The sequence below is a fragment of the Bos indicus genome, chromosome 6 (assembly GCF_029378745.1).
Source record: "Bos indicus isolate NIAB-ARS_2022 breed Sahiwal x Tharparkar chromosome 6, NIAB-ARS_B.indTharparkar_mat_pri_1.0, whole genome shotgun sequence".
Taxonomy (NCBI): Eukaryota; Metazoa; Chordata; class Mammalia; order Artiodactyla; family Bovidae; genus Bos; species Bos indicus.
The window spans coordinates 54,785,046-54,809,958 of NC_091765.1; positions in this window are offsets into that span (position 1 = coordinate 54,785,046).

The following is a 24,913-nucleotide window of genomic DNA, read 5'->3' on the forward strand; positions in this document are numbered from 1 at the left end:
AGTCGTTTCTGACTCTGTGCGACCCCATAGACGGCAGCCCACCAGGCTCCCCCGTCCCTGGGATTCTCCAGGCAAGAACACTGGAGTGAGTTGCCATTTCCTTCTCCAATGCATGAAAGTGAAAAGTGAAAGTGAAGTCGCTCAGTCATGTCCGACTCTTAGTGACCCCATGGACTGCAGCCTACCAGGCTCCTCCATCCATGGGATTTTCCAGGCAAGAGTACTGGAGTAGGGTGTGAGATCTACTAATTTTGTAAATTATGGAGAAAGCAGTGTTGGAATTTTCACTTGCATTTCAGATTTGTTGATTTTTCAAGTATTTTTTACTCTCTTTCTCTTGTATATTGAAGCTTTACAATAGTTTACTTCCATTCCTTTAAATGTATCTGACCATGTCAAATGACTCCATTCTTATAAACAGAAGAGCCCAAGTGTTGACTTTATCTGGACCAAGATCAAAAGTAGAAAGTGAAAGTGAGAGTCACTCAGTTGTGTCTGACTCTTTGCGACCCCACACACTGTAGAGACTATGGAATTCTCCAGGCCAAAATACTGGAATGGATAGCCTTTCCCTTCTCCAGGGGATCTTCCCAATCCAGGGATCAAACCCAGATGTCCAGCATTGTAGGCAGATTCTTTACAAGCTGAGCCACAAGGGAAGCCTGGACCAAGGTCAAAGTCACTGCCAAATGTGACCTGGTTCTTACTCTTGCTTGGACCGCTGGTTACAATAATTCTTTTACTGATTTTTGGTTCTTGCCTTTTTAATCTACTTGCCTAGTTTGTTCCTTCTAAGGACACAGCAGACTCCCAGACAAGAGAACAGTGATACAGAGATTTTGGTCACTCTTCAAAATGGGCCCTACTGAAATAACAACACCCTGGGGCCCCTTAATAAGACAGATGAGAACTTTGTGACCCCCCCCCCAAAAAAAAAAGAGGCTTGTAGGGTCTACAAGCCTCTTGCCAGACTGAAGAAGTTACAAAAGTGATCTTCACCTTTCATCTTCCCAATAAAGCTACACTGCAGTTCATATTTCTAGAGGGGGTAATTGAGCAGAAATTGCTGGACAGTATAGGACTTTGAGATCTCAATTCTTATTCTTTTTTTCCTTTAATTTCAATTTTCTTCTTCTCAAGTAAGCATATCTTTTTGTTCCAATTTCTAGGCATTCAGAGGAATACCTCCCTGGACTGGTAAGTCATAAAACATTCAGATCCTGGACAGAACAATCATTAACTGCTGTCCAACTTATCAAGGAAAAGGAACTGACAATTCTCAAAGTTGAAAATGATGAATCTTTATAGGATGTGGATCGTTAAGCCTTTCTCAATTCTGGTACCAAAAATGACTATGTAACTTAGTGGATTAATAGAAATGAGTTTATTGTTCTCGTGATTCTGTGGGTTACTGTCAACTAAAAGACTCACTTGTCTGGAACCCCCAAAATGGCTTATTCACACAACTAGCCGTTGGTGCAAACAATCAGCTGAGGGACCAGCTGAGGCTGTCTAGTGAAACACCTGCCCCCTTAACCATATGTTATGTAGCTGAACTTATCAGAGAGTGGTGGCTCAGTTCTTACAGGCATGAAGTGAAAACTTGCAGTCCTTTAAAGTAAGGCTGGTTATGAAAAGTCTTTTAATGTTACTTGTAATGATGTATTTCCTTCCTTGAAAGTCTGTTGATGTTACTTGTGATGCATTTCCTTGTCAAGACTAGTCACAAGACCTATTCAGATTCAGGACAGAGAAAATAATATTTGCCTCCTGATGTGAGAAAAGGCATGGATGTGCAAAGGGGAGAAATTGTTGGGGGCCACTGTTTGAGAATAGCTTAGTGACCCAGAAGAAATTACATTCTCAATGTCTGCTTGTGTGTTCTCTCAATACAGTTTTGTTTTTTTTTTGGCAGGTACGTGGATGGAATGTGGAAAGACCTAGGCCTACACATGTTGAAACTTTGTTTTAGTCTTTATCCCTGATATGGTGTGACAGCCACAGCATTACTTCTTATCTACTTGAAACATTTATATCTCTTTTCTGGAAACAAAATCTGGTAAGCCTTATATTATCAGATGTTATTGCAGTTCTCTATCTGTGAAACAATTTTTTTCCCCACTCATTCCTGTTAGCCATCCTTTGCTCTAATCTTACAGTTTTAAGAGTATTATTTTCCATTCTTCATCACAAAGCAGAACTCTACCAAAAGATATCAAAATGAACTAACAGTAAAATAACTGACTTTGAAAGTATATTTGATATATTGTAGCAAAACTACAAATATCACAATTTTAAAATTTTGAGACTTAATCCTTTTTAGCATTCCAGAAGTACACTATAATAGGAAAATACTATTCTTGCTTTGTTTGCAAAACCAAAATCAAAGAAATAGAGAATATTAAAAACTGTAAATATATTCCACACTGGTTGTTGAAAAAGATGATATGTTATCAAAGAAATTATTTTTCATAACTATAAAAATAGCAGATCTTAGACATCTAACAATATTTCTTTGAACTACAGAATAATCTTTAAATATGTGGAAAAAATCAATTACTCCATCCACAATGTCAGGGATAATGCTTTAAGATACATTTTTAAATATAACTGACATATCAACTTCTGTTTTCACTTTCTCAATATTCATATTATATATATGTATGCATACATATATGGAGAAGGCACTGGAGACCCACTCCAGTACTCTTGCCTGGAAACTCCCATGGACAGAGGAGCCTAGTGGGCTGCAGTCCATGGGGTTTCAAAGACTTGGAGGCGACTGAGCGACTTCACTTTCACTTTCCAGTTTCATGCATTGGAGAAGGAAATGGCAACCCACTCCAGTGTTCTTGCCTGGAGAATCTCAGGGACGGGGGAACCTGGTGGGCTGCCGGTCTATGGGGTCGCACAGAGTCAGACACGACTGCCGTGACTTAGCAGCAGCATACATACATATATATATGTGTTTGTGTGTGTGTGTGTGTGATTACAGATTTACACCAGTTTAGATTTTAGAATATGATATCATTAGAATGAATTTTTATCCAGATAGCAGATATTATTACACGTCTACCATCTAATATGGAGAAGGGAATGGCAACCCACTCCAGTATTCTTGCCTGGAGTATCCCATGGACACAGGAGCCTGTACAGTCCATGGAGTTGCAAAGAGCCAGACACAACTGAGCGACTAATACTTACTTAACGTCTAACCATTCTGTAATAAGAATTATTTAGAAGTATGCCTTTCTAAATTGGTAGTTTTATCTTGAAATCTGAGAAACTATGAAAATCAGTCTCTTTAGGATACAGACACAAACTTATATCAGGTAGAATTCCTTTTAGCCTGGTTACATAAGGTAATCTAAATACAGTTTAAAAATTATGTAAATTTATTATATTAAAAGTTGTGAACTAGGAAAGCTAGTAGGGCTTCTAATTCTGTGTCAATGTCATCATTAAGAAAACAGGTTCTTTCCATCTTTCTGTTGCACTGTCCAAGCACAACAGCAATTATAATTCCTGTATTCCATCCAGGGGTATAATATAAAACAGAAAAATAGAATATCTATCTTCCATGTTTTGATTTTAAGAACAAAGAAATTTTTCTCAGTTGTTCTGTAGCAGATTTCTCCTCATAGGCCTGAACTGAATCAAATCACGAGTCAAAAGAACACTGTTAACAAAAATGATCATCAATTGGTTTAAGCTAGTGAAATTTATTCTACACTTGGAGACAGTCACTATTATGCAGTAAGTAAATTATATTGTTACGTGATGTGTGTGTATTTTAATCTACATGCAGGGATTTTTCAGTAATTACACTCTAAAATCATTATTAAATCTGAAGTCTAATTCCATTAATTCAGCAATATTTGTCATTGGGAAGTGCCAGAGATGTTGCTAATTAATGAAATAAAAATCTGAAATAGACTTTTTATGGAACAAATTGATAGCTTGTTAATTACTAAAATCTATGTTATGAATTAAAGTTATTTGGTTAAATCAGTGAACTGGTGAATGTGTATGAATCAGGTAATATATTATTACCTGAGACACTTTATGTATTTCCATGAGTAAGAACTTAGTAAACCCTTCACTTTTTACATTCAGAGTGCTATGCGGGATTTTTTTTTTTTTTTTTGAGGGGGTGATTTCTATGTCCAGAAACAGGATAGATAAGAAAGTCCCTTATGTAGATTGACTGAAATCAGCCTCTAGAATAGTGTCATGTTGCCATGAGTAAAATCTTTCATAAAAAGTGAGTTTAAAGAAAAATGTGCTCTTGTCAGTTTGTGCCAGTCTGCAAGCACCAATGGTTAGATTCTCTTTCCATTGCCACATACAGAGATGTAACGCCCACTGCTTACAACTGGCCAGGGTAAGAGGATTTGCAGACTTCTCTGGCAGCTCAGTGGTAAAAAATCTGGCCAAGCAGGAGACACAGGTTTGATCCTTGGGTTGAGAAGATCCCTCGAGAAGGAAATAGCCTCCCACTCTAGTGTTCTCGTATGGGAAACAGACAGAGAGGAGCCTGGCGGGCACTGGTCCATGGGTTCGCAAAGAATCAGACAAGACTTAGTGACTAAACCACCACCACCACGAGTATTTACATCATGGAAATCACTAAATGCTAGATATCGATTTTTGGTTTTAGGATGTATGATATATGCATGTATTCATTCATTCATATATTCACTGAGCTGAATGGTGGGACTGCATGAAGTTGCACAAGAGATTTAAATGACAGTGTGCTTATGTGCTTCAACATTATCATCTATGTGAAGTAGAATAATTTTATCTGACATTTGCTTTCACAGTTTCAAGGTTGTGAAAAATAGTAAATGCAGCCCTTAATATCCTCTAAATACTATTCTTCTATGTGCAAAAGCAAAGCAAAACAAATCCAACAGAATAAAGCAAAAAAATACCTCACCATTTTGGAAAACTAAACTCTTGGAAATTAAAAAAAAATCTGCCCTAGGTAGGTAAATCTAAATTAATTTGATTTCTATTATTAAGAAAGAAGAATATTATTTGTTGTTCAGTCACTCAGTTGTGTCCAACTCTTTGTGGCTCCATGGACTGCAGCACTCCAGGCTCCCCTGTCTTTCACTATCCCATGAGTTTCCTCAAACTCATGTCCATCGAGTCAATGATGCCATTCAACCATCTCATCCTCTCTTGCCCCCTTCTCCTGCCTTCAATCTTTCCCAGCATCAGGGTCTTTTCTAATGAGTTGACTCTTAGCATCAGGTAGCCAGAGTATTGGGGCTTCAGCTTCAGCATCAGTCCTTCCAATAACTATTCAGGGTTGATTTCCTTTAGGATTGACTGGTTTGATCTTGCAGTCCAAGGGACTTTCAAGAATCTTCTCCAGCACCACAGTTTGACAGCATCAGTTCTTCGGTGCTCAGCCTTCTCTGTGGTCCAACTCTCACATCTGTACATGACTACTGCAGAAACCATAGCTTTGACTATATGGACCTTTGTCAGCAAAGTGAGGCCTGTGCTTTAAACCATCAAAAGATATGTAGGAAACTCAAATTATTACTAAGTGAAAGAACCCAATCTGAAAAGACTATATATCGTATGATTCCAACTATATGGCATTTTGGAAAAGGCAAAACTATGGAGACAAGAAAAAGATCAGTGGTTGCCAGGGGAGCAGGAGGTACAAATAGGCAAGACGTAGTATTTCTAGGGTCATGAAAGTACTCTTATATACTGTAATGATGAATATGTCATTATACATCTGTCCAGATACACAGGATGTTCAGCACCAAGAGTGAGCCCTAAAGTGAATTATGGACTTTGGGTGATTATGATATATTAATGTACATCCTAGGTTTAAAAAAAATGTACCATATATACCTTCCTCTCAAGTTTATTATAAAACTTAAAACTGCTCTGCTCTTAAAAAAAAAAATTAAGTCTTAGAAAAAAAAAAAAAAAAAGAATATTATTTGGATGGGCAACGAAAATCTTTTACTAAAGTTTCAAATCGATCTCAATCTTCCTCTCATTTTGTCTCAATCTCTTTCTCCTTGCCCACCATTGTATGTATTATTGTCAGTGAGCTATTTCTGATTAATGAACTCACCAATACTCATTTATTCTCATTTAGGCAGGATGCAGGCTGACTAGAGGGTTGGTTAACCTATGCTTGGCCTGGCTGAGTTGTTTTGCTCAAGCTGAAGTTCCATCTGGGCCTGCCTCCTTATCCTTGGCTAGGGTTAGGTCTGCATCGTATATGTTCATTCCACTTCCCAGGCTGAAATGTCAGCAGCTAACCTAGTCGTGTCATTTTTTATGAAGACAGATTTGCAAAAGACCAAACCTGATCAAATAAGTACATTAAAAGTAACCTCCCACTGTTCAAAGCAAGTCACAGAGCCAAGTCCAAAGTTAAAAAGTGGGAAGCATATTCCCAACATAAAGTCAGAACATCACTGTAACCAAGTCCAGTGTTTTCTAAAAACTCAAATTAGGGAAATTGTACCCAATCAGCTATGTGCCATTAAAAATTAAAAAAAAAAGATTTATACCCAAAGTTTTATAGAAATATTAATAAACCTGTACAAACCTGGCATTTACATTTAGGATCTATAGCAGGAAATATTTTATTTAAACTAATTAACAAAAAACAATCTTAAGGAGCTGAAAGTTTTATGTACCAAGAGAATATATTACAAATGTTAATAAACTTAAAGCACTAAAATTAAGTAAGAAATTTCAAGCATATATTTGGAAAATTCATATGGGACAGATGACTTTCCCTCAGTTTGAATGACCAGGATTATGACTTGAGCCAGGAAACAAATAGTTTATAATAATAGCTCCCTGCACAGTAGGCAGCATTGGTTTCATCTTCCCCTTTGTTCCTCTTGCCCTCAGGTGCTATGGAGGGAAGACAGAAATGTAGATGCCCAGGCACATGTGATACAGCTTAGAAATCTTGAGCTTAGAAAACCCCTGAGTCTATAAAGGAGGCAACAGCAAATCCATTCAGCCTTTGCTCTGGAGGGAGACACTCCCTTCATTTTCTTGCAGTAAAGAAGTTAGCTCTTTCCTCTGGAGGGAGACACTACATCTTCATAGGATGTTTGATATAAAAAACAAATCTAAAATATTTTAAAATTATGTGGACACCTGATTTTCTTGGGAGGGAGAACAGAATCTCACTCTCTGGAAGAAATGCATTGCTATCCAACCTGAACAATCATAAATCATTCATTTGTAATTCATTAAATTATCTACAGAATATCAAAAGCACGTTAGTAAAAAAGATATTATATACTGTCAATAGAGAGAAAAATTAAAGTTGTCAGTATTTAGTTTCATGTAAAAAAAAAAAAAGGCTGAGTGCCAAAGAATTGATGTTTTCAAACTATGGTGTTGGAGAAGATTCTTGAGAGTCCCTTGGACAGCAAAGGATCAAACCAATCAATCCTAAAGGAAGTCAATCCTGATTATTCATCATGACTGAGTGAACAACAACAATCATTGATGAAAAACACAAGCTTTAAAGCCAGATATCTGATTTTAAATTGCCATTTTATTAGCTGTGTGGTGCTTCCCTAGTAGCTCAGGAGATAAAGAATCCGCCTGCAATGCAGGAGACCCAAGTTCAATCCCTTGGTCTGGAAGATCCCCTGAAGAAGCTAATGGCAACCCACTCCATATTCTTGTCTAGAAAATCCTATGGACATTAGAGCCTGGTGGGCTATAGTCCATGGGATCCCAACGAGTTGGACATGACTGAGTGATTAACACTTTAACTTAGCTGTGTGAGAGAGGGTGTATTACTTAACTTTTTGGGCTTTTGTTTCTCCACTTATAAAATGAGAATCATCATATTCATTTTCTCCTTCCCCTCCCCCTTTCATTCTTTATCATCATCACCATCATAGCAACTATCTTATTATAGATAAATGTTTAATATAATAATAGCCCTTGGAAAATGCCTACTAGGTATCAAACACTATAAATAAAGTTATATCCTAGCTTTTATACACTATTAAACTTTCATAAAATCAGAGGGGTATTTTAATTTTATTCAGTTAAACTCGTACTTTAATGAATTTAAACACTAATCTAGTTTTCAAGGTCATGATTTCTTAGATATGTGTATTAGTCCTGAGACCATGATACCATCATCCCCCTTCTCACCTACTCATTTGCAGTGTTGATCACCTTAAGCCAACACTTCTACTGGCCTATAATGCTTTTTCAGTGGCATGAACCTGACCTTTATCCCTAAGGTGTCTGAGCTCTCATTGTTCTGCCTTTATGAGGTTCATTTAGTGCCATGGCCTATTGACAATTGCTGATGACAATAGAAGAACCATAACAGAAGAATGAAGAAGAAACACAGGGTATGCCCTGAGCCCCAGACATAGACACCTCTGCACCCACTATGTAGCAGCAAACTCTTGATTCTCATAATAATTGAGGCTAATATCCCACATATCATTAAAATTATTATTATTTGTTTTATCCATTGGTCAAATTCTATGTAAGCCCAAAGTAACTGCACAGCACAACAGTAAATGTACCTTTATGGAATGAGGAAATGTTAGTGGCCCTAGGGAACTACACTGAAGCTGCAGTAGGGAAATCACAAATTCCCCAAGTGAGTCACTGAGAGTAATACTAAAATAACCACTCTTTCTTTTATCCTTGTTTTTATTTCTAGTTCTACATGTTCTAACTATAGGGATATGACAGTATAAAGTGGACATTGGGTCAAATATAATACTGAAAATTGAAAGACACTCTCTCAACAGTGAAAAGGATCACCTCTAAGCTGGTGCCCAGGTCAAATCTTTAACAGCCATTCCAATATTCAACCAGGTAAGTAGTTTACAGTTGACACTATCCGTAACTATGGGTCCTTTACCTATGTGCACTGACACACTTTTTACAAAATGAACATCCTCTCCAAAGGAATGTTAAGCTGGATCCTGTGTTAGCAATCAATGTTTCACCTTTCTAATAGCACTGCATGCTGAGGTATGCAGGAAGTGAAGGCAAACCCAGACCTGGAATGCATACTGACCTCAGTAAGGATGAATTATTGTTTTTCTTGAGATCAACCTGACACTGAGGATTCTCCTTGAAGTATGCTATTATATCAAGGGTTTAATATTTGTCTCCTCTGCTGATATTTGGTGGCACAGTGGTAAAGAATCTACCTGCCAAAGCAGGAGACACAAGAGATGTGGGTTCCCTGGAGGAGGAAATGGAAACTCACTCCATTATTTTTGCCTGGAAATTTCCATGGACAGAGAAGCTATAGTCCAGGGGGTTGCAAAGAGTTGGACACTACTGAGCACTCACATACATACACACTGATATTTGATATTCTTCAGGAACAACAACTAAATAGTCTATATGAATCAGAATCCTTGCCATTGTGTTAATGCTTAGCCTTTGACTCCTTCACTGTAACTGGTGAATGTCAACAACAGTCTGAGCATTTTGATGCATCTTAGGTACAGAGTTTTCAATATTTCTGCTCCATCCACATAGTCAAGCATCATATCTGCGTAACCTGATGCATATCTTTCCTATTATCTGTTAAAACCCAATACTTCTGATGCTGCTATTTCCCATTATCACTGTGAATGAAAGAAACATCAGTAGTATCACCATATCACCAATTATCCTGACCACACCAAAGATTCGAGCATTCATGTTCACTGATATGATGCTGTTGATGCTCAATGATAGTCACTGCTATGATGAATCAAGTCAACATTACGGTACTGATTAGAAAAAATGTATGGAGCTCCAAGCTGCCTCTTTCAGAGAACAGGGAATATATATTCTCTCTATTTTTTTTTAAGGTATGTTTTCTTTCCAGGTCCTTTTCTCTTTACACCCACTTTTCTACTCCTTTGATCAATATAAACCAATCTAACTTTCAAACTATGAAATATCTGTATTATTCCACACTGAAATGATATCTTTGCTGAAGATATGGTGAAGAAGAATAAATGAACCTAAATGTCAATTTTTCAAGCAATGTGTCAGTGACTTTTTTGCCTGGCTTTTATTTAGCTTAGTGCAAGGTTTTAGTTACACAGCTATGAAGCAATATAACATGTGTCCTTCTCAGAAAAAGAAAACAAGTTTCATAATTAAATAAATTTGGCCAACCTTTTTGGAGATTCATGAGGCAAATTACCCTTAAAAGTTTCTGTGATGTCCTATTATAAAGCATTGTATTCTAATACTCAGAGCTTTAAAAAAATAATGCAAACCCTAGTCAGATTTCCTATAGTATAAACTTACTGTATCAATTTGTCCATAGGATAAATTGTCTATAGGAAGTCTGGATTCAAGAGCAAAATTCATATCATCAAGGACGACAGTTCTCTTCTTTCTTTCTCTGCTTATTTCTATATGTTATCTTTATTCTATAGAGAAAATCTCTTTGTGTAATAGAAAAAGGACCACACACATATGCAGGTTTGCATTTTACTAGACCCGCCTAGGTCTTGGGCTTGCCGAAATGGTCTCTGATGTCATCAGTACAATGACTGGCCCAGTAAGGGTTATATGATTGGCTTAGGAAGTAAAAAAGAGGCCTCCAAGGAAACTGAGGGATCAGAATGTGTCCTCTATATATTCTGTTGAATACAACCAAACTTCTTTGAGTATAAAGGATTTTTATTAAAAATATCAAATAAAATATTTTTGCAAAGCCTATACAGATATTGAAAATTTTATATTTACCAAGAATACTGGTATGACATACTTTCTATTCATATATGATTCTTTCCATTAACATGCAGAAATACAATGTTTGTTGAATTTCAAACAAGATGGCTTGAATATGTACTGTGGTTATATCTTTGAATAAAGAAAAAAACAGTAATATATTCTAGCACTGATAAAGCATTTTAAAGACTTTACAATGTGTTGTATAACTTACTGGTAGACTATTGGACTTTAAAGATTTTTTTTTAATACAAAAAAGTCATGGTTGGATAATCTAGCCAAGAACATTGAGTGATAAGTGCTTTGATGCTTAGCTACATAATCAAACAATGTGGCAATGGGAAATAGGAAGGTCAAATGAAAAGAAGTGGTGACAAATGGGCATTGATCTCAGGTCACTGAAGTATATCTCAACCAGTAAAGTGGCCTTCTTAAGTTGTTAAGACTTTCACAGTCCTCAGAAAATAGAAAGTATTCTAAAACTGATGTGTGAAAAAAATATTAAAACATGGTTTTTCTTAAAGTATGTGAGTAACACCCTAGTTCAAACAGGTAGTAGAAACATTCCATTTTTATATTTAAGCTTTTCTGTGTGTTTAAATGCAGTGTCTGTACAGATTGCTATACTGTGAAATGAATACAATTAGAGTAAAATAATTACGAATAACAATTGATTTGCAAGTAAAACTCAGAATTTTAGCCAGAGATTATTACATTTAACTACTTAATTAAAACTTAGTTGGGAATATGTCAAAAAGAAGGGAACAGTTTTTTTCAAGTTTATAAATATAGTTTATAGAAGTAACTTCAGCCCATCTATTAGTTTTTGAAATGAATCTAATTTCTGTTGTTTCTATCCTATAACTAATCCAAGGAAGGAAAAAAATAATCCCTGATGTTATCTGCTCCTTTATCACTCAGAATTAGTAATCAATCATGTATTACTGATTTTAACCCATTAAAAATGTTCATACTTTACCTTTTCATTCTGCTAGTTCTGCTGCTGCTGCTGCTAAGTCACTTCAGTCGTGTCCGACTCTGTGCGACCCCATGGACTGCAGCCTACCAGGCTTCTCCGTCCATGGGATTCTCCAGGGAAGAACACTGGAGTGGGTTGCCATTTCCTTCTCCACTTCCCTAGTTCAGATCTATATTATTTGCCTAAACTACTTCATTAGCTTCTTATTCTTTCTTCCTAATTCCAGTCATTCCTCCTAATAATCAAGAATTTTTCTGAAGTCTAAACTTCCTGACAACGTATTCCTCACTCTTCAGCAAGTCGCTTGAGTACTACATGAATTTGGGCTCTGTGTTATCTACCAGGCACAAGAGTACATAACACAACCTCTGCCTGTGACTAAGCTTTATCTGCTGGAATTTCACAAAACAAGCATCTCATGACACATGTGACTGAACTTAGGAGGCATCCTGCTGCATATATCTTAGCTCTATGGTCAATTTGGCTTAAATATTATTTATTATGGCCAAAAATAAGAAACCCCAAAATAAGGTAGATTTCTGAGTTGATTAACTTAACTGACAACAATGTCAGGAATTTCTAGGGAATTTTCAGTTTCTCAGCTCTGCCATTCTTAGTACTGGTTTCATCAGCAGCCCAGTAGCTGTCCAGGTTTCATATACACACAGCAATATTTTTTTTTAATATAGAGTGTCTTAATTTTTTGTGATTTTCCTTTAGGAACCAGGAAACAGTCTCCAGATAATGACCTGTGTATTTTTTCTCTAACATACCATTCAGTACAGTTCAGTCACTCAGTTGAGTCCAACTCTTTGAGAACCCATGAACTGCAGCACACCAGGTCTCCCTGTCCATCACCAACTCCAGGAGTTTACCCAAACTTATGCCCACTGAGTCGGTGATACCATCTAACCATCTCACCCTCTGCCATCCCCTTCTCCTCCTGCACTCAATCTTTCCCAGCATTAAGGTCTTTTCCAATGAGTCAGCTTTTCCCATCAGATGGCCAAAGTATTGCAGTTTCAGTGTCAACGTCAGTCTTTCCAACAAACACCCAGGACTGATCTCCTTTAGAATGGACTGGTTGGATCTCCTTGCAGTTCAAAGGACTCTCAAGAGTCTTCTCCAACATCACAGTTCAAAAGCATCAATTCTTCTGTGCTCAGCTTTCTTTATATTCCAACTCTCACATCTATACATGACTACTGGAAAAATCATAGGCTTGACCAGATGGATCTTTGTTGACAAAGTAATGTCTCCACTTTTTAATATGCTGTCTAGGTGCGTCATAACTTTCCTTCCAAGGAGCAAGCGTCTTCTAATTTCATGGCTGCAGTCACATTCTGCAGTGATTTTGGAGACACAAAAATAGTGTCAGCCACTATTTCCACAGTTTCCCCATCTATTTCCCATGAAGTGATGGGACCAGATGCCATGATCTTTGTTTTCTGAATGTTGAGCTTTAAGCCAACTTTTTCACTCTCCTCGTTCACTTTCAGCAAGAGGCTCTTTAGTTCTTCTTCACTTTCTGCCATAACGGTGGTGTCATCTGCATATCTGAGGTTATTGATATTTCTCCTGACAATCTTCATTCCAGCTTGTGCTTCATCCAGTCAAGCATATATCATGATGTACTCTGCATATAAATAAGCAGACTGACAATATACAGCCTTGACATACTCCTTTTCCTCTTTGGAAAGAATCTGTTGTTACATGTCCAGTTCTAACTGTTGCTTCCTGACTTGGTTTCTTTTCCTGGACTGATATAGTTTTCTCAAGAGGCAGGTCAGGTGGTCTGGTATTCCCATCTCTTTCAGAATTTTCCATAGTTTATTGTGATCCACACAATCAAAGGCTTTGGCATAGTCAATAAAGCAGAAATAGATGTTTTTCTGGAACTCTCTTGTTTTTTCCATGATCCAGCAGATGTTGGCAATTTGATGTCTGGTTCCTCTGCCTTTTCTAAAACCAGCTTGAACACCAGGAAGTTCACCGTTCACGTACTGCTGAAGCCTGGCTTGGAGAATTTTGAGCATTAATTTACTAGCGTGTGAGATGAGTGCAATTGTGCAGTGGTTTCAGCATTTTTAGCATTACCTTTCTTTGGGATTGGAATGAAAACTGACCTTTTCCAGTCCTGTGGCCACTACTGAGTTTTCCAAATTTGCTGGCATATTGAGTGTAGCACTTTCACAGCATCATCGTTTAGGATTTGAAAGAGCTTAACTGAAATTCTATCACCTTCACTAGCTTTGTTCATAGTGATGCTTTCTAAGGCCCACTTGACTTCACATTCCAGCATGTCTGGCTCAAGGTGAGTGATCACACCATTGTGATTATCTGGGTCGTGAAGATTTTTTTGTACATTTCTCTGCATTCTTGCCACCTCTTCTTAATATCTTCTACTTCTCTTAGGTCCATACCATTTCTGTCTTTTATCGAGCCCATCTTTGCATGAAATGTTCCCTTGGGATCTCTAATTTTCTTGAAGAGATCTCTAGTCTTTCCCGTTCTGTTATTTTCCTCTATTTCTTTGCACTGATCAATGAGGAAGGCTTTCTTATCTCTCCTTGCTATTCTTTGGGACTCTGCATTCAGATGCTTATATCTTATCTTTTCTCCTTTGCTTTTCATTTCTCTTCTTTTCACAGCTATTTGTAAGGCCTCCTCAGAAGCTATTTTGCTTTTTGTATTTCTTTTTCTTGGGGACGATCTTGATCACTTTCTCCTGTACAATGTCAGGAATCTCCGTCCATAGTTCATCAGGCACTCTGTCTATCAGATCTAGTCCCTTAAATCTATTTCTCACTTCCACTGTATAATCAGAGGGATTTGATTTAGGGAATACCTGAATGGTCTTCTATTTTCCCCACTTTCTTCAATTTAAGTCTGAATTTGGCAATAAGGAGTTCATGATCTGAGCCACAGTCAGCTCCCGGTCTTGTTTTTGCTGACTGTATTGAGCTTCTCCATCTTTGACTGCAAAGCATATAATCAATCTGATTTCAGTGTTGACCATCTGGTGATGTTCATGTGTAGAGTCTTCTCTTGTGTTGTTTGAAGAGGGTGTTTGCTATGACCAGTGTGTTCTCTTGGCAAAACTTTATTAGCCTTTGTCCTTCTTGATTCTGTACTCCTAGGCCAAATTTGCCAGTTACTCCATGTGTTTCTTGACTTCCTACTTTTGTATTCCAGTCCCCTAGAATGAAAAGGACATCTTTTTGGGGGTGTTAGTTCTAAAAGGTCTTGTAGGTCTTCATAGAACCATTCAACTTCAGCTTCTTAAGCATTACTGTTTGGGGCATGGATTTGGATTACTGTGAATGGTTTACCTTGGAAATGAACAGAGATCACTCTATTGTTTTTGAGATTGCATCCAAGTACTCTTTTGTATTTCGGACTCTTTTGTTAACTATGATGGCTGCTTCATTTCTTCTAAGGGATTCCTCCCACAGTAGTAGATATAATGGTCATCTGAGTTAAATTCACCCTTTCTGGTCCATTTTAGTTCACTGATTCCTAGACTGTCGACGTTCACCCTTGCCATCTCCTCTTTGACCACTTCCAAATTGCCTTGATTCATGGACCTAACATTCCAGGTTCCTATGCAATATTGCTCTTTACAGCATCGGACCTTGCTTCTATCACCAGTCACATCCACAGCTGGGTGTTGTTTTTGCTTTGGCTCCATACCTTCATTCTATCTGGTGTTATTTCTCCACTGATCTCCAGTAGCATATTGGGCACCTACCGACCAGGGGAGTTCATCTTTCAGTGTCCTATCTTTTTGACTTTTGATACTGTTTATTGGTTTCTCAAAGCAAGAATACTGAAGTGATTTGCCATTCCCTTCTCCATTGGACCACATTTTGTTAGAACTCTCTCTCATGACCCGTGCATCATTGGTGGCCCTGCATGCATAGGTATGCTAGAATTGAGTAATATAATCATTTCTGAACCAGTCATATGCATGAGGAATGGCATTATGTTCAGAATAATGAGTTACCAGCGAAGGCCTGAGTAGGGCAGTGAAAACTGTAGGCCATGACTATATTTGGGAGATGTGTCACTTGAACAGAACTGGCATCTTTTTAAACAGAAAGAATGAGGGAATGGATGCTATTTATTTTGCATATGGATTTGCTATTGAGGATTTTCTAATCCTAAACATCATCTGAAACAAGTCAGACATTTCCTTCTTTCAGTTCAGTTCAGTCGCTCAGTTGTGTCCGACTCCTTGTGACCCCATGAATCGCAGCACGCCAGGCCTCCTCGTCCATCACCAACTCCCGGAGTTCACTCAGACTCACGTCCATCAAGTCAGTGATGCCATCCAGCCATCTCATCCTCTGTTGTCCCCTTCTCCTCCTGCCCTCAATCCCTCCTAGCATCAGAGTCTTTTCCAATGAGTCAACTCTTTGCATGAGGTGGCCAAAGTACTGGAGTTTCAGCTTCAGCATCATTCCTTCCCAAGAACACCCAGGGCTGATCTCCTTCAGAATGGACAGGTTGGATCTCCTTGCAGTCCAAGGGACTCTCAAGAGTCTTCTCCAATACCACAGTTCAAAAGCATCAATTCTTCGGTGCTCAGCCTTCTTCACAGTCCAACTCTCACATCCATACATGACCACAGGAAAAACCATAGCCTTGACTAGACAAACCTTTGTTGGCAAAGTAATGACTCTGCTTTTGAATATGCTATCTAGGTTTATAGGCAATCCTTATTCCCTTCACCCTCTTGCCACAACAAATGGGTAGTCTTTTTTAGGGCTCTAATAATCGATTATACCAGTCATTCAGAATTTGGGGTTATTTGTCTCTATAATTGATCCTTCTAATAATATCTTACTGAGAGAGTAAAAATATTTTATATTCATTTTACTATACCCAATATGATATTTCAACAATATTTGCTGAATGAATTGCTGAACACTGGAAATTATTCAGTCAATAAAATGTTCAAGTAGAACTGCTTCTTTTGACTAGCACTTAGAAAAACCTTGGATATTTGGAAATAGTTATAGGAATTTATTTTAAAATATTCCCTTTCTTATAGTCTACTCAAAACATGTTTTTAGGATTATAAGATAAAATAGAGAAGATGGAGTTTCCCTACCTTTCTAAAGTAGGTTAGGCGTCTCTGATGTGTTCTGTTGTTTTCAAGTCTTCCTTGAGGGAAGCTATGCCAGTGAATCTGCTTGTCATAGTTTCTCTCAGCATTTAGCCAGTGTGTCTTCCATGAACACATCATAAATATATATGTAAATATACTAAGAATATTTGCCTTTTACTGGTTATACACTTAGTATCTTATTTAACTATTGCTACATATATATCTTTATTGATTAGTATGCTACAAAAAGTACCACTGAGGATCTCAGAGAAGGGTTCAAATTGACACTGTACTTCATTGGTAGGAGTCAAGAGAATGCCCATCCCTTTAGAGTTAAATCAGCTGCTTGTAAGCCTCAACAGATCTCAGTCAAATAAGAAGCCCGCATCTTCAGACACAGCAGATTTCAAACCCTCCATCACAAAAAGGGAGCCCGTGGTATTGAAATAAGATCTTTGTTTTGCCAGTTTTGGTACCTGTCACCAGGAGTCATGCAGGATCCTCTCGACACCGAGCACTTCTGGCCAGATCATCTACTCTTCTTTCCCTTCCAACATTCTTTGCTCCTCACAACTGCCTTGGGAACACCAAATAAAATTTCATTACGCCTTTTAATCTATCTCTGTCATTCAACACAAGAACTTCAATTCTGCCAGATCAGTCCTTTTGCCTGGGATTTCAGTCTCCATAGGATTCTATATACTGAATTCCCTGTTTCCATCTCTCAAATCTCACCAACTACCAAAATATTGCACTAAATATTCTATAACTCAAAGTCAGTCATCAGCAATTTTTGTGACACTCTGTAACTCTTCCTTGAACAATCTTTTCATCTTTTTCTCTCTGAAACCTGGTTCTACTTTGAGTTGACTGTTTCAGTGACACAGTGTCAGTGTTGTTTTTGTTTTTTTTTTTCCCCCCATACTTCTTGACCTACTGAAACTCAAGGTGGGATAGTTTTCTTCCTTACTCTTCCTTGTCTCTTTCAAATTGCTCTTTCTCTCTCCCCCAGAGAGGGGAGAAAAGTTATTCAGCTGTGAAATCAGACTCTACCACCAACTGTTGTTGCTTGTTTTAATTATCTGCTGATCCTTGGGCCAGCCTTCCTTCTAATAAAAAGACTTTAGCTCCTGCCACACTGATGACTTTGCCAACACAGTCACTGTTATGAATTTCAGAAATGTTAGTGGCTATTACCATAGCCTCTCTGCTTCATGATGTTATCTCTACCAGTTGTCAGGTATCCAGTCCCATCATAGACATACTAGATGCTATTACTATCAACAGCTTACTCTCCAGCTACCACCTCCCATTTTCCCAATTCTTCATTGACTACATTCAGTCTTATGAAAACTGTGAAGCAGTGCTTCCAATAATATCCCTCCTCCTGCTTCTAGTCTTCTTTCTTTGCTTATAGTTTTAATCCTATATTTAATCATTACATAACACCTAATTTCTTTCTCAATTTTTTGCTTTGCTGTACTGGTATGGCTAAATTACAATCCTACAGAAATCTCATCTCTACGCCTATGACATATGCATCTGCACAGCAAAATACATCTAGAAAACACACACACACACACACACACACATACATGCATACACAACCATTCTATTTCAGTGAGTCCTCTCCTGAAATAACTTCCTATACTGGGATGCTACATTTATATTCCCAAACTTGACTTCTTCATTAAGTTGACATCCATAACATCCAAATGGCTATTCATTGTCTAAGAGTCATCTAAATTCAATATGTGGCAAAATGAACTCCTCTTCTATGTCCCAATTTTGTTCCTCCTATAAGGAAACTTAGTAAATAAAACTGAGAAAGAAAATCTTGGGAGTCACCAATGACTGGCCTTCTTTCAGTCTCTGTCTCACTGTGACTATTTCACTCATTCCTCCCCTGTCCCTCTAAATCTCTTTCTCTGTCACAGCACACATATAACCCACCAACAAAGTCTTTTGGCTTTAATGGGAAAATACATCCACGTATGGTCGTTTACTTTCTTTGTTACCTTCCTTACCTGACCACTGTCATCAGCAGATAGGATTACTGTAATATCTTTCCAACTCTAACTACTCATGCTTTTACCTTCCTTCAGTATATTTTGTATTCCATTAAAAACAAAGCATATCATGTCACTCATCTGCTCAACATTTTTAAATATCTTTCTATTTCTATTTATTTCACTTAATAAAAGCAAAAGTTCTGATCACTGTTATAGAAAAAACTTGCATCAAAGTTCAACAGGCAAGGATGACTATTTGAGGTTATTGGAACAGGGGAGAGAGACAATTATTTTAGTCTGAACACAACTCTACTGAAATAAAGGGCAAGAGGATTTTTAAGCACTGTAGTGAGTTAATGGAAAAGTACTGGAGGATGGTAGGGCACTGTGTTTGCTAATTGGATTTATCCAAAGGCAAAATAAACTTTTCATATCTTTTAAAACAGAAGGTAGTTTTACAACTCAGAGCAATACATGTAGAGAAGTTAGACACCTATGCACCCACAGAAATTGTGCAATAAGGATGCCATCTTCCTTGACCATTATGGTTTAAAGCAATGCCTTCATAAGTCCTTGAGAAAAAAAAAATCCTGGGTTTTGAAAGTGGCAAGAAGTTTCTTAAAGGTTTTATATCTGAGAGGTACAGAGTGCAGAAAAGGAATTTATAAGTTTTTTTAAAGTAAATGCACTAAGAAAAAAGATACACAGGTGTATCTGTATATCTATATACTTATACATGCAAATATGTGTATGTTCATACTCATTTGTACATTTACATACATTTATATATTTCCTCTAGTTGCTCTTCATATTTCTGGCTTTACTCTTAACATCTAGAGTGGAATAATGATAAAGTTACCCAAAGGCAGACAGTGAAGTAAAGATTCATATGTCAGTGACTTATTGAGGAAGTAATCTATTAAAGAAGTGAGTTACTAAGGAAAAATGTGAGGAAGCAAGAGGAGAGATGGTAGAGAGTCAATGAAGGATGCTCTTTCTGAGGAAGATCCAGTGAAGTCAAATCCTACAGAAAATCCTAAAACATAAATTTACCATTATTAGGGTTTAACAGTCAACAGTTGCAGAGTCAAGTAAAGTCAGCTTTCATAATTCTATACTGAAAGTCATTTAGTGTGAGATTAAAAAAGAAAATATAAACTCCCATAAACTTTGGGATCTCTTTATATGAGTCTGAAACAGCAACAGTGTTTTCAGAAAATTTTCTGACAGTGGCATGTGCTATTGATTAGAAACCAAGGAACAGATACCCAGAAATGCTAGCTCTGTCAGTTTTTAATCCAGAAGCCTCTCTATATATAGTATATAGTATCTGTATTTCATAGTAAGATCCTAAGGGAACTTTTTTCACTAAGCAGTGAAGGCCCTCTTCTAGCTTGCAGACCGCCAACTTCTTGCTGTCTTCATACAGTGGAAGAGTGGAGGGATTTCTCTCAGGCTTCTTCTTTTATAAGGATATTAATCCCATTCATGAGGGCTCTGCCCTCATGACTTAATCACCTCCCAAAGGTCCCTCTCTTACTACCATCAACCTACAAGTTTTGAGTGGACACAGTTTTTCAGAAATAGAAGAGACTAAGTTACTTATTATTCATCTATAATCAATCACTCACCATTTATTGGAACAATGTTTAATGATAGGGAAATTACTATCACTATCACCAGTAGATATATAAAAAGAGATAAAAACAACTGTCCCCTTGATGTATCAAAAGAGATTTTGAGAAAAACTGGTGTTTATGCTGAATCCTAAAGGAAATTCATGGTTTTCATGACATAGTTAAAATATATATATATTTCAGTGCTGGGAGCCAGCGTGAGGAACTCCGCCCATGGCAAAGGTCATGAGGAAGGAGGCTCGGCATACGCAAAGGTGGGATCGAGCCTCAGGAGTTCCCCTGGAAATTCTCGAGCATCTACCCCCAAAACCAGAGTCTGCCTACTTTGTGCTTTGTGCTCTCACCTACACCTCTGACTTTAGGGTGGGCTGTCCCCCACCGCCTCTCTCTGAAAAAGAGTTAACTTACAGCTCCAGTTAATAAAGTTCCTGGGTGTGACAAGAGTGTTTTAGTTCACAACCGTGAGAGGCATGAGATGTTCTAAACTGTCTAAATACAGATTCCTTTGGGCAGTTAAAAGATTGATTAGAAATTGTATTGGTGAAGGGTTTTTCACTTGTTGGGCCAATGTTTGCTGCTAAGTTTCCATATCCCTTACCAACTGTGTCTCTGGCAGTGTATTGATTAATATAATTGGTGTATAGGAATGTAAGTAGTACCTTTAATGTTTGTAACCTTGGACCCTTGAGTTAATTCTTTTCTTGTTATAGCCCACCACACTTTGCCCTATAGGAATGCAACTTTATCTAATGCTTTTGGAGGGTGGTGCCTGACTTTAGAATAATCACCTTCAGAGAAAAATAAGTTTTCTGAAGAAAGGATCATAAAAGGTTAACAGGCCTCTTGGCCAGAAGATGATGTAATTCACCTAAACTTTTGCATATGATAAGTTTGCAGGAAGAAAGCCTGGCTTACTGCTAACTCTACCCCTTCCCCCATTATCCCCTATGCACAACTTAAGGTATAAAAACTATTTTGGAAAATAAAGTGCGGGCCTTGTTCACTGAAGCTTGGTCTCCCCATGTCCTTTCTTTCACCTTCTGGCTGAATTATTCAGCCTCTTTTCTCCACTGAATTTTCCTGCTGAGCTATCCTTATTCTATTACTCTTTATATCTCTAATTAATATTTAATTAAAGCAATTGTTTTCTGACCCTCGCCGATGCTGTTCCCACTTCGAATTCACCGAATCCACTGGGGCTGGACCCCGGCAAGTTTCAGGTTAGAGAAAATGTCATGTGCAGTTGAATGGTGAAAAGATATAGGCTAAGATCTTTATGTAAACAGTTGGTTCATGAAGAAACAGTGGAGATCTTTAATCAAAAATCAGTTCAGTTTAATTGCTCATTCAAGCCCCACTCTTTGTGACCCCATGGACTGCAGCACACCAGGCTTCCCTGTCCTTCATCAATTCCCAGAGCCTGCTCAAACTCATATCCATCAAGTCGGTGATGCCAGCCAACCATTTTATCCTCTGTCATCCCCTTCTCCTCCTGCCTTCAATCTTTCCCAGTATCAGGGTCTTTTCCAATGAGCCAGTTCTTCACATCAGGTGGCCGAAGTATTGGAGTTTCAGCTTTAGCATCAGTCCTTTCAATGAATATTCAGGAGTGATTTCCTTTAGGATTGACTGGTTTGATCTCCTTGCAGTCCAAGGGACTCTTGAGTCTTCTCCAACACCACAGTTCAAAAGCATCAATTCTTTGGCGCTCAGCTTTCTTTATAGTCCAACTCTCACATCCATACATAACTACTGGAAAAACCATAGCTTTAACTAAATGACCTTTGTTGTCAAAGTAATGTCTCTGCTTTTTAATATGCTATCTAGGTTAATCAAGAATTGAAGGGGTCAAATCTCTTTTGGTAAAAGATAACTTGGAGAGTAAGTAGAGTCTGTAGAGAAATAGAAGTTGTTGGCAAAACAAACAAAAGACAAATAAAAACAAAACAAAGAAAATAAGCTAAAAAGTTAAAAGGATGTTGCAATAATCTGTCATAATTGAACAAACTGAGAAAGTGTCATGAAGTATGGAAAAGATTGAAGTTAAGTATTTAAAGATCATCTAGATTTTGAGAACAAAGGAGATGGATGAGTTGTGGATGATTGTGCAGATGGCAATGTTGTCAAATAATGAAATAAACCGAAATAGTGTGATGATGATGATAATAATGATAATGAAATCTATGGGTTTCAGAGGCAGAATTATAAATTGGAACTTGTGTATATGCTTGGAATTTCTGAGATGTATCCATTCAATAATTTTAAAAGTGTATTACTGTTAATCACATATTAAATGCTAGGCACTGGCTTTTTATCTATAAATCAAATAGGCAGGATGAGATACTATAAGTTAGTAAATAATGTAGATAATAAGCATATTAACAAACAAATACAAAGATAACTGGAACTTGGAGCACATTCTATGAAGAAAATAAACAGGATGCCATGATAGCAGAACTGAACTAATATATTCAGATGAGGATGTCTCATCTCTGAGCAGGGAACTGCTGAAAAATAGGCCTAGGCTTTGGAAGCAAGATCTGAACTGAATATACAGATTGGGAGACCATCAATAGATAGCTGGTAATGAGGCTTTGAAAGTGGAAAAGCTTCTAAAAGACAGTGTGACAAATTAGAAAAAGCCATTTAGCTAATGATAACTGGCTATATTTATTTGTTTCAATAATACTGTAAAGAGATTGAGGCTATATTTACAGGCTTTTAGAAGGGATTATGTCATAGTAGGGTTTATGAAAATGGATCTATACAAAGAGAAAAATGAGTATTCCCAAGCCATCCAGTAAATAAACATCATAGACAGCATAAAATATTGAGGTTTCTTTTTCTGGTTCACTCTTTATGGCATTAATCTAAAATTAAATAATGTTCTTAAGATTCAGCATAACTGTAAATGGTAACAATTTACTGGAATATGTAAACATGACTATATTCTAGGAAATAAAATTTTAATGCTAAAAATGAATTCTTAGTGAGTAGCTGATTTTTTGCTAATGAGTGAAGGTAAACCCAGACTAATGCAAAGCTTTCATTTATATTATTGTTGATAACATTAAAATCATTAGAGAAAGAAATAACATATTGTGAAATGATTCTTCAACTGGCATGTTCAAGAAATGAAATATGGTCATACATATGAATAGGAGTTGGTTCTGAAGCTCTAAATATTTTAGTTATAACCATATTTTAATCTTATCATATTTTAAACATAGAACTTGTTCTTGTTACTGAATATAACTCATTTACTTATTTTATTTAAGCAATCAAATGCGTTTCTTCACACATGTACATACTGAGATAATAGTTGAGGTAATAACTTTCTTCTAAATAGCCCTTTTCTAATGTAAAGAGACCAAAAACAAACTAAAACTCTTATCTAAGGTCAGTTCTAAGTAAGGTCCGGAGAAGGCAATGGCACTCCACTCCAGTACTCTTGCCTGGAAAATCCCATGGATGGAGGAGCCTGGTAGGCTGTAGTCCACAGGGTCACGAAGAGTCAGACATGACTGAGTGACTTCACTTTCACTTTTCACTTTCCTGCATTGGAGAAGGAAATGACAACCCACTCCAGTATTCTTGCCTGGAGAATTCCAGGGATGGCAGAGCCTGGTGGGCTGCCGTCTATGGGGTCGCACAGTGTCAGACACGACTGAAGCGACTTAGCGGTGGTAGCAGCAGCTAAGTGAGGTCACCTGTCTATTAAACAGAAAAAGCAATTCAGGCTCAGTCAAACCAAAAATGAATTAAGAATTTGTGTACATCAAGACAAACCTGAAGAAGAAATTGAAACTAGTCACTAACAGCAATTTTTAAAAGTTATGTTAAAAAATCTAATTTAATCAATTAGCAACTGTTTCTACCAATTTAAATGAGCACCCATAGAGAATGTTGGTTTATTAAAATTCAACAGCTCAGAAGAATACTTCTAACTGACAATGTGATATTATATACCCACAGAATATATGGGTATATATGGATGCCTATAGTATAACACTATAGAACAGAATGTTTAACCTGCCAACTGTGCTGCAGAAATGAAGACACATGATGCATACATGAAAGATTTAAAATGTGACTGTCTATGAAATATAGTCATAGTAGTTAGTCATTTTTATTAGTCATTCTAATTTCCAGGTATTTTAGGATATATTTTAGGACATAACATAATGAATTAAAGCAATATGTGTCGCATAAAAGGCACTGCTTTTTGAAAAATATAAAACAGTATGTTTCTGAAAATTTCCTTTCCTCAATGAAACATAGTTGCATATTTAGAGTTTTTATTTCAGTGTGCATTCAAAGTCTCTAAGAAATTAAATTCAAAATATATATTTACTTTAAAAATTATATTGCTGTTACTGTTTTTCAGTCACTCAGTCTTATCTGATTCTTTGTGACTCCATGGACTGCAGCACTCTAGGTT